The sequence below is a fragment of the Syngnathoides biaculeatus genome, chromosome 2 (assembly GCF_019802595.1).
Source record: "Syngnathoides biaculeatus isolate LvHL_M chromosome 2, ASM1980259v1, whole genome shotgun sequence".
NCBI classification, from domain to species: domain Eukaryota; kingdom Metazoa; phylum Chordata; class Actinopteri; order Syngnathiformes; family Syngnathidae; genus Syngnathoides; species Syngnathoides biaculeatus.
The window spans coordinates 22705683-22718661 of NC_084641.1; the positions used below are offsets into that span (position 1 = coordinate 22705683).

The following is a 12979-nucleotide window of genomic DNA, read 5'->3' on the forward strand; positions in this document are numbered from 1 at the left end:
GGGCCAATCCCACAGGAGTGCTGCTTCATCAAGTCTGCTTGCTGGTGGGTCACAAAGGGCATCATCATCAGATTAGCCTCTGACCACTTTCCCGAAATAATTATCCCTGCACAAGCTTCTGCAGCTAACAGACATCATTTATTTGATGGAGTGTGCAATCAGTCACTCCGTCTATATCTTTGTGTCTCTTCGCTTCAAGTTTGCTCCAGATGAGTGATCGCGTAACGTATTTTGTATTTTAATGGCTAATTCTGTCAGGGACGGCAATGCTGTAAGAACAGATCCCAAAAAGAAACACCAGAACCATGGTTTAAAAAAAAATCAATTCAACAGAAGGAGCATGCGATGGCGAGACTAAACAAACAAACAAACAAAAAAACCCTCACCAACGGAGAGCATCAAAAAACAAAGAACATAGGGTGACACGACAAAAAGACCGTTTTGCAAACAATATATCTTTAGAGTTGCTAAGTTCAGACAGAAGACAAATGATCAGCAGCAAACATGGGGCAAAGAAGGGTAAATATTTTGATGCCAACACTGTCACGGAGGCTCTTAAATAAGCTGATGATTACTATTTGTGTCGCTGATGTCTACACCATCCATCGCTCACCCTGACACTGCAATACAAAGACAAGCAATTGAAAAACAGGGCCAGGACAGTATACCCTTCTCAACGGATCAATCTTGGTGGACTACCTGGTTTCTGTGGGTGGAGAGAGTGCAAGGCCCGCAGCGGGTACGGATCCAAGAGTGGAGAATCCAAGAACGCTTCTCAGGGTTGCAACCTTCCCAGTCGACCAAATACTGCCCAAACCTGCCCCTTCTCCTGGAATCCAAGCTCTCACCCACTGTGCACAATGGCTCGGCTATGACCACCCACGGAGTAGGAGAAAGCACCCCTGACGGACACAGAAGGCTGGAGGAAACTGGCTTGAGCGAGTAGACGTGGGTGAATGGAAGCCCAAGTTTAACTGACACTGGATTAAGGACAGAGTCAATCTCGAAAGGACTAATATACCAAGGACCGATCTTCTTAGAACCCGGGATGCGTCCAAGGGTGGGAGAGGATACTTTTTCTTTATTTTGGAAAAACCTTTAGGCCAGTCATCGTCACTGGCAGCTAATGTGATAAGCTTTAATAGTGTGAGCCCAATTAAAACTACCTCATCACTTAGAAGAAGGGATGAAGGCTTGGGGAAAATCATTTGTATTGTAAGGCTTATTTTAAATGTTTTTATTGTGATTTAGCCTGCAATTTTTTGGGGAGGAGGTGGTTTGGGTTGTGCTTGATTTTATTTCATGTTTTCCTGTGTCCCATGTTTTTCACGTCTTCTCATTTAGTTATTGCGTCCATCGGTTGTCGTCAACATTCTACTGTACCTCGTGTGGACCAATCAGCTCCCTCCAGCTGCTCATATGTTGTCCAGGTTTTCGTCGTTGTCATATACATTTGTGTGTTGTTAGTTCCCTGGTTTCTTTCAGTCCTTGTCCTATCATTATCATCGTCACTGTCTGTCACGTCACAGTTTCCTGTAGGTTTAGTAGTCATGTTTATTTTCCAGTTTTAGATTTATTCAAGTTGAACTGTTTCTTTTTTTACTTTATCAGTTTTGTTTTAAACTCCAATGACTGTTGGAGTATCTGGAAATAGAAGAAAAAGCAGCGAAACTGAACCAAATGTTCTTTTTTCAAGCAAGAAAGTATTGAAAGTTGTGTTGTGAAGCCAAAGTTGAAAGCCATTTTTGGAAGGAAACGTGTGGACAGAATGGAAGGTGGACTACCTCAAGTGTCACATTCATTCAGTCATTTGAGAGCAACTGGAATTCTACGTAGATGTAGGATTGGAATCGGGATCGGTACTGTCTTGGGGGAGGACACCAAAGGCAGAGAGAAAAGAAACAAGCTGACAGTGGTAAACAACCTGAACCCAGAGCAAGTTAAAATTCTCATCGACAGTATTCTGGTAGCTATCAACAGAATGAGCCCCACCCGCTTGAACTTTTATCAGGAACAGCTTTAGAGTTTTTAAGCGGGCTAATTTGTTTCTCCAGCGTGGTGAAAATGGGCAATATTATTTTGCCAGATCCGATTACAGTTAGCAGTTAGCCGTTGGCAAGGTCACAAACGGGCAACTTGAACCATGCTACAGCTGTGTTCCGGTTGGCCAGCCAGTACCCATCAGCTGCATCTGGAGTACCACGTGCCAACAAGGCTCGATAGCACTCCTACTTCAGCTTGACAGCAACCCTCCCCACTAATGTCCACAAACAGGTTCAGGGATTGGTGCCACGACAGACGCCGACCACCTTAAGGCTCCAGCTCCCTTGAGCTGCTTCAACAATGGAGGCGCGGAACATGGTCGATTCGGACTCAAGTGTGCCCTGTCCTTTCCTGAGAGGGGCTAAAAACACAATACGACAGTAGTGCTGAGTGTCCCTGGAGTAAATGAGATTGTGTCGGCTATAATGTCTCAATTTATGGATCTGATGACTTCATTAATCGGATGGCTGAATTATGACATTGCAGCCCATTGCGAAATTGCATAAAATGCAAAATACTGGATTGGTGGATGGATACAGGAGCTTTGTGTTTTATATTGTAGTGTATTGTATTTAAATATGACATAACAGAATCATCGACATTGACATGATTTAGTCTTAAAACGATGATCTGTGCTCAGCCACAGAAGCAAATGTCAAGCAAAGTAATATTTGCAGCCAAGATTATAATGAGGTAACGTTTGACCTTAGAGAACCACTAAGAGACAGCCAGGGGCATTTGCACACTTCTTTAATCCAAGATGCATAACAACTAGAAATCCGTTCCAGTTTACTTTGAATCACATCAGAAATGAACTCATGTTTTAGTGGATAACAAGTCTGAGTTCCACCCCCTGCAGAAATCCCGCAATGGCTTCACCTGTAATTAAATGTATTGCGCGAGTACAAACAAGCCCGGAAATTGCCACACTCGCACACATTAATCCTCATGGCCTTTTGCACACACACACTTGCTCAGCTAGATCAGATAATGAGGCCACAGTGCAATTACTGAAATCAGGTAGGCAGGTTTGGGCAAATTAAGCCCAGCGTGGTGTCTGCTTGCTAACATGACATGATAATTGGTTGGAGCACCAAGATACACAGACAAGGACATCCCGAGGGACAAGCCGGGGATAACCCATGAAAGGATAGTCACATAAAGACTGGTGCAATAACCTCCACCTCGATATGTTTACGACGAAGGACAGAATGGGTAATAGCGCGGCAGCACTTCATTTGCAAATTGATAGACTGTACGATTTTCTTCACCACTTAAGACACTTAATCTCTGGTGTTGTTTCTGATGCCTCGTGCCGTCTCCTGCCTGCTTTTTACAACTCTTCACATGGTTGAGGATGTGCACACCTTCCAACTGCTTCAGTAAATGCATGAGGTATTTGATCATCTTCCGCCCCGTCCTTGGGCAGACAAGGTTGTGCTCAAAATCAAGACATTTAGAACTTGATGGTAGTAGTGCACCCAATGTTCCCTGCACCAAGCATCTACTCAGCAACCTAGTAGGTGGTGTACTGTCTGTATACAATATACAGTGAAGAAAATAAGTATTTGAACACCATGCTATATTGCAAGTTTTCTCCCGCTTAGAAATCATGGAGGGGTCTGAAATTTTCATCGTAGGTGCATGTCCACTGTGAGAGAGATAATTTCAAGAGAAAAATCCAGAAATCACAATGTATGTTTCTTTTAATGATTTATTTGTGTGATACAGCTGCAAATACATATTTGAACACCTGAGAAAACCAATGTTAATATTTGGTACTGCAGCCTTTGTTTGCAATTACAGAGGTCAAACATTTCCTGTAGTTGTTCACCAGGTTTGCACACAGTGCAGGAGGGATTTTGGCCCACTCCTCCACACAGATCTTCTCTCGATCAGACAGGTTTCTGGGCTGTCGCTGAGAAACACTGAGTTTCAGCACCCTCCAAAGATTTTCTATTGGGTTTGGGTCTGGAGACTGGCTACGCCACGCCAGAACCTTGATATGCTTCTTACGGAGCCACTCCTTGGTTTTCCTGGTTGTGTGCTTCGGGTCATTGTCATGTTGAAAGACACAGAAACAACACATCTCCAATGCTCTGACTGAGGGAAGAGGTTGTTCCCCAAAATCTCACAATACATGGTTGCGGTCATCCTCTCCTTAATACAGTGCAGTCGTCCTGTCCCATGTGCAAAAAAAAAAACAGCCCCAAAGCATGATGCTACTACCCGCATGCTTCACAGTAGGGATGGTGTTCTTGGGATGGAACTCATCATTTGTCTTCTTCCAAACATGGTTACTGGAATAATGACCAAAAAGTTAAATTTTGCTCTGATCTGACCACGAAACTTTCTCCCATGACTCCTCTGCATCATCCAAATGGTCATAAATTTAAGACGAGCCTTGACATGTGCTGGTTTAAGCAGGGGAACCTTCCATGCCATGCACGATTTCAAACCATGACGTCATAGTGTCTTACCAACAGTCACCTTGGAAACGGTTCTCCCAGGTCTTTTCAGGTCATTGACCAAGTCCTCACCTTTCTAAGGATCATTGAGACCCCATGAGGTGATATCCTGCATGGGGCTTATCTTCTTCCATTTTCTGATTGCTCCAACAGTGGACCTTTTTTCACCAAGCTGCTTGGCAATTTTTCCGTAGCCCTTTCCAGCCATGTGGAGTTACAAAATTTTGTCTCTGGTGTCTTTTGATAGCTCTTTGGTCTTGGCCATGTTACAAGTTTGAGTCTTACTAATTGTATGGGGTGGGCAGTTGTCTTTATGCAGCTAACGACCTCACACAGGTGCATCTGATTCAGGATAATCCATGGAGTGGGGGTGGACTTTTAAAGGCGGACTAACAGGTCTTTGAGGGTCAGAATTCTAGCGGATAGACAGGTTTTCAAATACTTATTTGCAGCTGTATCACACAAATAAAGGGTTAAAAAAATCATAAATTGTGATTTCTTAATTTTTCTTTTTAGATTATCTCTCTCACAGTGGACATGCACCTATGATGAAAATTTAAGACCCCTCCATTATTTCTAAGTGGGAGAACTTGCAATAAAGCAGGGTGTTCAAAGACTTATTTTCTTCACAGTATGTTACCTTAAAAAAAAAAAAAAAAAGATTTTGATGTTGTTGCGTGGAAATATTAGTATACAGTACCCCAAGAGGTCAGTTAAGCACGCTTCATGGAGCCAACTGTGCGCTTGTTTTGCTTTTGGAGCTTGAGACCCAAGAATATTGAATTCCCCTCTGAAGAGGACAAGACATTGGGCTCTTTTTTCATAGATTCTTTTTTGTTTTAGAAATGTATTGAACTAGAGATGAGAAAACAAGGAAAACAACAACAACATAAAGAATAATTTGGATTCCAAAATCAAAGACAGAAAATGTCCATGTCCATAATGTAAGCAACTTGTCCTCACAAGGGTCAGGCAGACTACATCCTGAACTGGTTGTCAGTCAGTCACAGGGTACATATCAACACCATGACTGAGCAGATATAGATCCATGCTGCCCGCACCGAAGCAAGGCATGTGTCCCACTAGACAAGGGGTCGGGAACCTATGGCTCGCGAGCCATACCTGGCTCTTTTGGTGGTTGCATATGGCTCATGGAGCCCTCATAACGACATACTGTACGTGTGATTTCTGTCGTGCAGAGAATGTTTGTCCTGGTGGAGTTGCCGTAGTTTTTGCGTGGTGGTCGAGTCCGCAGATGCAGAAGGGTGTAACGCCGATCATGTCAGAACAAGTAATTATGGAAATGCTTTTGACAAAGGTCACTTAAAGAAAAAAATATGAGAATGTTCAACAAGAATGGACAGAGAGGGAGTGTTCTGCTTTGCGTTTAAATTCATAGATCGGGAGTATGCCAAAGCATTCGTACTCGAAGTTGCCAATAAACATTTTGCCAACTTCACATAAAGGCAAGATAATCTAACGAATAAAACACTGTTGGTGTCACATCTTTAAATAATTCGTTTTGTTGTACGTATCTCTTCTAACCATTATCATATAATTATTATGTTCTGTGTGGGGGAGATGGACAGAGGTTTGCATGTTCCGCCTGCCACCAGGTGGCGGTAAGATATCTGCTGATGCAATTGGCCGAAGAAGAAGAAGAAGAAAGCGAGCGCGCGCGCGAAGAAGCGATCGGCGTTGTGAGGAAGACTCGCGAGATGTTGTGAATTTACTCCTCGAGAGTTTTCCCTCCAGTGAAAGCAGCAAATGAACGTTTTTCCACACCGTCTGAGACGTCTGTCGTGAATAGTGTAACATTGGCAAGAACTGTCACGATCGTACCAGCATGATGGCGAATCAAATTGAAATACGTTCACGATGAACGGATGGAAATGTCAACGCCTGCGTGAAGCTTAATCTGACGATGTATGAACTCCAAAGCCATCAGCAAACCGTGCAGCACTAGCTGTCGCATTAATGGTAAGAAGCAACAGTGTAACAATGTTATTTAAAATAATTCGGAGACTTATTGTACTCTAAAAGTACCGGTCTTACATAAATGTGCATATACACCTGTACTTAGTTTTTAAAATACTGAATGGCTCTTTTGAAGTTACATTTTAAAATATTGGCCTTTATGGCTCTCTCAGTCGAAAAGGTTCCTGACCCCTGCACTAGACCATCAGTGACCCTAAAATAGTATTTAAGATGTACATTAAAAAAAAAAACAATAATAAAGTAACATTCATGGTCAAGTGTCATCCCTGTAAACATTCTAAAATAGAAATGAAAAATACATATAACATTATTCACTTCAATATCTATACGAGAAAATAAATATGAGCGGAGAACACGTCATCCATGCGCAAAGTTGCAGAAGTATCATTTGACGTCCAAGTGGTCGCCATATTGGCTGCTTCTCCTGCCCGTGACGTCACCCCGGACATTCGCCATTGAAAACACGCTGTGGCCCCAAATGTTGGAGATGAACACGCCCCTTCTGACATGGAAGCTCTTTTTGAAGAAGAGAAAACATCTCACCACCGCGGCCGACAAGGCCAGTGGCCGGCTCGGCCTTGTCGACAAGTACACAATTCATATATTGGATCCGAAACCCCAAATAGTTAAAAAAAAAAAGAAAGCAAAAGTTAAACCCAATTTGAGAAAAGGCCGTAATAAGACACCACCTACTTTGATGAAACACTCTTATATCATTTTCAAATTGGAGCCCATTTGATGCCCTTTTCTGCCTTGTTCCCAGTGCACACTGACAGTGCTCGCAAGAATGATCAGATTTTTCCAGTTCTGTGGATGAAGCAAACGTGGTACTCTGTGCTGTAAATGAACCTTGTGCGCTTGGGCACCATCACCTCCTCATCTCTTCAGAATACCTTATGCTCGTATAAACTAGTGCAGCGTTAATGTTGTACCATGTTAACAGTGTACAAGTCATGTGAATTCAGTGCATTTCCCATTTGTGACTGTGGCTGTCAGAAATGAAGAGCCACATTTTTTTTTTTATTGTGTTACGGCAAAGAGCCACATCATACACAGGAAGATCATTCCCTTCTCACACACATGCCTTTGCTCAGACAGATTTATTGTAAATGTCACACACCAACATAAGAAAAATCAACTCCTACCTAGTACCAAGACTACAGGTCAGTAATCTTGAAACAAATAAAATTGTGTTCTCTCTCACAGACAAACTAACTATATAACCAAGTTCTGTCTTGTATGTTACAATTCTCATCTAATGGAACATTAAAATACTCATATGATTGGAGGTCTGAGAGCAACTGTGAATCAGCACCCATGCTCATGTCAAATATTCTATGTTCTCCAGTGTGGCGGGACAGTTGAAGGTCTGATACAATTTGTTTAAGATTTTTGTTTTTAGGGCACAGCATTTCAACAACATCATCACGTCATTTTTTTAAAAACAAGTTACACTTCATTGCATGGCTTTTTGGCCCTTGCAATGTTCCAAGCCAGTTGACAAGATGGAAGCATTAATCTCTGGATGCTTCATTATTATTATTATTATTTGTTTTTTTATGAAGTGAACCCGCTTCTCTGTGTTATATTTTTTTCCCCCCAAGTGATTAACTTGTGACTGCGGTGTTTAGTCCCTTGTGGAAATTCCAGGTCAATGTTCGAGTGAAGTGAGCTGAAATTAAACTGTGTTAACCTTCCCTGCTATGGTCATTTGACGTGGTCAGGAGATGTCTTCTCCGCGGCCGGGGCCGTCCTCCCATCTCTCGTTGCACAGCTAAGCTGCGTGGCGGGAACAATAAAGCTACTCTTACCCGGTCATCCTCACGATTTTTTTCCCCCCTTCTAACCCTCCTAATGCACACGCCTGCACAGTCTCGTCTCACTCATCCATCAAGGCACATGCCCACACACACTGAGCTTGCTCTCACAATACCCGTAACAACCGTAATAAACTCAAGCAAAGCGCACACGCAAATACCATAATAAACAAAAGCAAAGCACACTTGCAACTACCGTAATGAACTCAAGCAAAGCATGTGTGTGCACACACATTAAACAAAAACAGAACTTCAGTATGCTTTTGCGCCTTCACAAGAAGCGCAATGAAGGACGCAAAGAGTTGCATGCACCTCGAGAGCCGTGGGTTGCCCACCCCTGTAAAGTTTCTACTTTTATTTTCATTATTCTTACTCATGAACTGCATTTGGCCCACTAGTTTATTCACAGTTTTAAACCTGCCCTCCTGCTGTCCAATCAGCCACACCTATCCCAAAAGTCAAGGCAGGAATGATGATGAACGCTGTGCAACATTTATTATATGTACTTATCCTAATTATAATACATTTTGTCCAAATATCGAAATTGCCCGACTAACCATGAAACATTGGGAATATGGCCAGTCAGGCAAAAAGGATAAATTAACCCAGATTTGACAAAAGACAGTATAGTGTGGAATAGCTGCTTCCCTCCTACAAGTGTACAACCACTTAAAAAGGCTCCATGGCACTGCCCACTGTTTATCACCAAATAATGGTGCATAAAGATGCCAGGTGTGCACTCTATAAAATAAAAAAAAAATCCAATAAAATAACGTCGGTTCAATAAGCTGCGCATTTAAAAAGCCCTACCAGGAGGTGGACCGATAAAAAGCTGAGTTACTTGTGTCAAGCTGAAAATTTTTATTTGACACAAGTTAATTAGACACGTTCAGCTCTTTCATCACGGCCACCGTTCTCGGCTGAGGTTCCATAACTCGATCTGCCATTATGGCAGCACAGAGGAGTTTTGCCTCTGGTGTCAATCAATGACACCGCTCTGTGTTCACTCACTCCTTTTGTTGCACATTTATATTCAGTGGCCTTCGTACTTGTAAAGAAGGACAAAAAGGTTCCCAAAATTAATTGGATCAACGATCAAGTGACAGTAGTGCTGCCCTACTGAGCAGAGACAACGGCGGAAGAAAGGATCAACACAGGCGTTGGCTTAAAATTGACACTTGAATTAGATAATGAAGAATAGAAGGCAGAAGAAAAGCAGGGAGGCCCATCGGTGTGAGGTCTTCACACTGAAAAACGGAAGCCTGTGTGGCCAGTGAGGGACTCTTCATTAAGTGGGGTTGCTTGGAAACATCAATTTATCAGGCAACTATGAATTGTTATAATTTGTAGTTTATTTTTTCGTTTTGTTTTTTAATCAAAGAACCAAAATGTTTACATAACTTACTAAATCGTCACATACAGTAAGTAGAAAAAAAAATCAAGGTTCATCTGATAAACAAGCGCAAAACATTTTATTACATTAGTTTGAATACTTTGGTGAGAATATTTTATCTTGGGAGAATGATATACAAAGTAGTGACTAATTAAAGAAAATAGTCTTTCATGACATTTATTGCAAAACCTTTTCATGTGATGAGATTTAAATACTATGAAGTAAATATAGTTTACCAGTACCATAAAACAAGGCGCTCTAGTGGTCGTATGTTTCACTCCAAGTGGAAAAGGGCAGAATACCAATTTCAATCTGTGTAAATATCTGTGTTTGTTGTGCACATTTTTTTTAAATTACAATTTTATTCCTTCAAACAGTGATGATGAGCTGATATCCCAGGATTGGCTCCAATGGTGGAAGAAGTGTTCTTACGTAGTAGACTGAGGTGCTGATGTGATGTGATCTGAGTGGATCATTTTCTACACCTTCCATCGTGAGCCGGGAGATGAGGTTGTAAGGTGGCAGGAATCCTGGACCACGTTGTCTAACTCCAGTGGTAAAGGATACTGTCAAGCTGAGGATGAAGTGCTATGAGGCCTTTTTGGCCCGTGGTACTCTGGAAGCACCATGAGTGGTACTGGTAGGCCAAGTGAAATGCATCTTTGCTTCTGGATTAGCAAACGGAGATGGTGGTCTTCCTTTTTATCCATGGGTTCTGGAAAGTGTGTTCCAACTACAGTGAGAATCACATTCATCGCAACGCATTCAGGAGGAGCAGTGTGGTTTTCCTTCTGCCTGTGGAACAATGGACCAGCTCTGCACCCTCAGCAGGGTTCTAGAGGGCGCATGAGAGTCCGCCCAACCAGTCTACATGTGTTTTGTGCACTTGGAGAAGGGCTTCGACTGTGTCCCTTGGGAGGGTCCTGTGAAGGGTGCCCCAGTAGTATTGGGGTACGGGAGTTTTTAATATGGGCTTTTTTGGTCCCTGTATGACTGGTGTTATTGTCAAGATAGGGTGAAAATCTCTCTTATTTGGGAGGTGCTCTGTTCATCTACTGTTCCTTCGCATAGAGAGGACCCAGTTGAAGTGCTTCTGGTTAGGATGCTGCCCCAGCAATTTGACCCCAAAGAAAAGGAAGAAGATTGATGAGTGGATGGACTGATTAAAATATAATTCACCACCATGCTAAATTTTGATGATGTAGTTAATAAGAGTCAGCTGGTGTCATTTCGTGTTCCATAGCATAGCGTGTTGCAAGATGGAACATTGAAGCCAGACTAAAAAGCAAAATACAAAATAAAAGAATTCTTTTTCAGTTCCACTGTTTCTTTTCTGTGCTTTCAGTGTCATTTTTGCTGAAATATAATATTGGTTGCATACTCCAGCTGAGTTGTCACTGGTAAAATGTTTGCGTGTGGGATTGAGGCAGAGGGGGTCATAACAAAAGCGGAGTTCACAACACGAGATCATAGAAAAATGAACCTCCTGGTGCTCCAAGCTATTTGGGTATTATGTGTGAGCGCTACAAAGACGTGAACCCCACTGTTGGAGCAAAATATTTAGACTGTTATAGATCGATGCCAGGCGGCACAATGGCGCATATGAAGATAGGGTTGAAATCCCAGCCCCACCCGTGTAGAGTTTGCATGTTCTCCCCGTGCTTGCCTGGGTTTTCTCTGGGCACTCCGGTTTCCTCCCACATCCCAAAAACATGCAGCATCAATTGGAGACTCTAAATTGCTCCTAGGTGTGATTGTGATTGTGCAACTGGTGTGTGTCTTCATGTGCCCTGCGATTAGATGCCAACCAGTTCAGGGTGTACCATGCCTCCTGCCCAATGATGGCTGGGATAGGCTCCAGCACTCCCCGCGACCGTCTTGAGGAGAAGCGGCAGAGAAAATGGATGGATGGATATTTAAAATGCAAAAAGGCTAATTTTATTAAGACGATAGACGTGCAATACTTCCAAGACCAGAAAGTGAGTCTTCCGACAACTTGGGGGCTGGGGGGCTCCTCCAGGTCAAGTCATCCTTATTGGGGCAAGGCACATGCTGGACGGTGTTCATTTGTCAGCAGTCCTATGAACTGTGCCATGCACATTCACCCTCCTGCAGAGTATGGACTATTTCATCACATGGGGGAGATTAAATTCAAGGAGCAAAAGTCCAGAAGGTTCTCCCGGCGCACAGGAGAGTGCAATGACCGGGTCATCTTCATCATTCCTGACAAGGTGGACCGACAGCCTATCCAAGGACGGCGAAGGCCATACAAATCCAGCTTTGCAGACAAGGACATGACCAAAACGTAAAAAAAAAACATGGTTGAGAGCCCTGAATTGATTGAGACAGCTGAGGCAAAGCAATACTGTGAATATATTGGTACCTCCTTTGGCCCGATGAGTAATTCACGTTAACAGAACAAAGGAGGAGGAGGCACTTTCCAGACCCTGAACTGGTTGTTCTACCTGTACGGTTGTTGCTTCAAAACAGCTAATAGGTCGACCGTGCTCTGTGACATTATGAAGTGCAAGAGTCAATTGTAAAGTATCATGTAAACGCACCACATTGTGACACAGGGGGAGTATGATTCATGCCCCAAGTGCAGCACATAAGGAAAGTTGGAAAAGGATTTTAGATTTCGACTTGACCTGTAACGGTTGATCTCCAATTGATGATTAAAAACCTTTCCAACTTTCCCGGTGGGCTGTATTTGAGTCTTAAGTCATGCTGGCGTCAGTAAACTCTCGACAGTCATTGACCCACCACACACTACCTCATCGGAGAACCACTTCAAGGTTGTTGAGTCTGTCATTCCAGCAGAAAGAAACGATAATGGCAGCCGCGGCGACAGCCAAAGCAAGACAGCCTGATGCCCAAGCACAGGCTTTAACAGCGCAAGCCACTCATACGCAGCAGTTCATAGATGCTTTAACCCAGCCAGTTGCCCCAGTCCATTCCTCAGCACCACCAGGTGCTGCACCCTCACTGAGAACAGTCCAAAGCTAAGGGTGGGTCTCCCAGAACATTGCATCAGGGATCCAGAGATGTGACGATCCCTTCCTGATAAGCTGGTCTTTGTTATTCTACCTGTAACCCAACACCTTTGCTTCAGAGGAAGACAAGGTTACCTTCACCATTATTCTTCGCAGCTTCTTTTCCCTGATGGACCCCGTACTCTCACCACATTCATGGACTGTGGGTCTGATGTCATTCTGAATGATGGTCTTGTCCACTAGCTGAAGTTGGGTCAAGTTCCTCTC

At 43.1% G+C, this 12979-nt stretch overlaps 1 long non-coding RNA gene across 2 annotated transcripts in view; it reads left to right on the forward strand.

Moving 5' to 3' along the window:
- The first annotated feature begins 6221 nt into the window (after nt 1–6221).
- LOC133512135 (uncharacterized) overlaps nt 6222–12979 on the forward strand; it is a 145758-nt gene continuing 139000 nt past the window's right edge. For both annotated transcript variants that reach the window (XR_009798108.1, XR_009798107.1), the window contains exon 1: nt 6222–6491. This is a non-coding gene — a long non-coding RNA (uncharacterized LOC133512135). The remainder of the gene's footprint in view (nt 6492–12979) is intronic.